Genomic DNA, 2500 nt, shown 5'->3' with positions numbered 1-2500 from the left:
AATTCGTGGTTTTTGAGATGTGAGGGTTGGAAAGGCCTCCAAATGTCCCCAAATGAATACCATGAAATTCTTGGTGCACGAAAGTTTTGAGTTCGGAGGGTTTTGCACATGGCCAATGTTGGCGGTGCACCGCGGCATAGCTAGAAGGCTTGGTGGGGAGTTTTGTGAAAAAATGAAATTCGTGGTTTTTGAGATGTGAGGGTTGGAAAGGCCTCCAAATGTCCCCAAATGAGTACTGTAAAAGTGTTGGTGCACAAAAGTTTTGAATTGGATGCATTTTGCACTTGGCCAAGTTGGTCGGTGCACCGCGACTAGATAGCTTGGTGCCAAAATTTGTCAAATTTAAGACCTTGGCCAAACTGAATGAAATTTTGTGGGGAGGTTCCTGATATTGTTTAGTGGTGGACTGGAAAAAATGAGGTCGAAATTCGAAGTCTACATGTGCTTTTCTATTTTTCCCGATTTTACACATACCCGGTAAGTAAAAAAAATAAAAAAAATAGTTCCCCTTCGAGAAAAATTATGAAATTTGGTGAGCAAGGAGATACCATTATTCTACGAATTACTGCAAAAAATCGCATCAAAATTCGAAGTGTAGCCCGAGATATGGACTTATGTCTGCTCAAAAAAAGTGTATCTACTTGTACAATTTTGCCTTTTGCATATTAACCTCTTATAGGGGGGGAGTGCTCCTTGAGCCGGCCAGCTCCACACTGGCAGGTTTTAAAGGGAGCTTGATGAGGCCTCCCCCCTCACGTGGTGCGTGCGTTAGCATGTTTATCATGGCACAACTAGCCTCTTCATAGTTGTTGAGCTTTATTAATACCAACACACGGTCGTCACTGATCGTTGGTTAGCTCGGCAGCTAGTCCCTCGGATATTGTGGAAAGTTATTTTCATGCCTAGCGATGCTTGACCATGCGTCACTTGATGTTTCCATTTGCTTGCTTGCCCATGGTAGGTGGGGGGTGGACCGTCTTGTGGTGTGGTGTCTTGCGAACGTGAGGGTGTGTGAGTTGTAATCGAGATGCACTTGCTGGCTGGCTCCATGCCTTGCGTATCGAACGGTCAAGCATGCATCTCTTCCATTTTCACCCGTTGCCTTGGGTGATATTGGTTGATCAGTCCCTGTGTTGCCTACCCACTAGACGGTACTTCTGTGGTTGCTTCGAATTCTATCTTTCCATCACGAAGAGGTGTTGGAGGATCCTAATGTCACGCACGTGTTCCATCTAGTGAAACATCTCAGTGATGCACGTGTTGTGGCTAGTTCTTTTGGATGCGGTGCATTATATGAACTCGGGTTTACTTTAGCGACCCAGTTAACATAATTCGGTTGTGTCCCTTGATTGAGACGTTGTCCTTGAACTTGTTGTGAGCAATATCGTTCTTCCACAACCCGTCGTCTTGAGTGCGATGGAAGGCAAATAAGATGTGCTTTGGCATGTCATGCACGTACTCGATTGCGGGAAGTGTGAGAAAGTGTTGTTGACAACCCGTGGGAAATGGAATGTGGCAAATCGTGATGAGCTCTTCGTGGATCTGCGAAGAAGACGACCTTTGGGCCTGTTGGAAACGAGGGAGGCGATGTTGAACTGCGAAGAAGATGGACTTTTGGGTTGTTTGAATCAATGGGAGGCCACGCGAGAACTCCGAATACTATGGACTCTTGGGTTGTTGGAAGCAACGGGAGGCCCCGCTAGAACTCCGAATACTACGGACTCTTGGGTTGTTGGAAGCAAGGGGAGGCCCCGCTAGAACTCCGAATACTATGGACTCTTGGGTTGTTGGAAGCAAGGGGAGGTCCCGCTAGAACTCCGAATACTACGGACTCTTGGGTTGTTGGAAGCAAGGGGAGGCCCCGCTAGAACTCCGAATACTATGGACTCTTGGGTTGTTGGAAGCAAGGGGAGGCCCCGCTAGAACTCCGAATACTATGGACTCTTGGGTTGTTGGCAACGACAACTTGGGGGGATGACACTGGAAAAGAGTGAACTAGGCCAAACTGCGAACAAGGCAACTTGGGGGGATGACACTGGAAAAGAGTGAACTAGGCCAAACTGCGAACAAGGCAACTTGGGGGGATGATGCTGGAAAAGAGTGAACTAGACCGAACTGCGAACAAGGCAACTTGGGGGGATGACGCTGGAAAAGAGTGAACTAGGCCGAACTGCGAACAAGACAACTTGGGGGGATGATGCTGGAAAAGAGTGAACTAGGCCGAACTGCGCCCAAGGCAACTTGGGGGGATGACGCTGGAAAAGAGTGAACTTGGCCAAACTGCGAGGAGGGCAACTTAGAGGAAAGTTGGAAACGAGGGAGACTTAGCCGAACTGCGAAGAAGGCAGGTTTTTGGGAAGTTGGAATCGACTGAAGCGAATACTGAACTCCAAATACGACCGACCTTTTGGTTGTTGGCTTCCTGGGAAGCGATGTGAAACTCCAAATACGACCGACTCTTGGGTTGTTGGAAACAATGGGAGGCCACGCGAGAACTCCG

The sequence above is a fragment of the Vigna unguiculata genome, unplaced genomic scaffold (assembly GCF_037176805.1).
Source record: "Vigna unguiculata cultivar grain cowpea cultivar isolate G323 ecotype 2 unplaced genomic scaffold, ASM3717680v1 ptg000019l_ERROPOS221140, whole genome shotgun sequence".
In the NCBI taxonomy this organism is placed as follows: Eukaryota; Viridiplantae; Streptophyta; class Magnoliopsida; order Fabales; family Fabaceae; genus Vigna; species Vigna unguiculata.
This window is presented reverse-complemented; position numbering follows the sequence as displayed.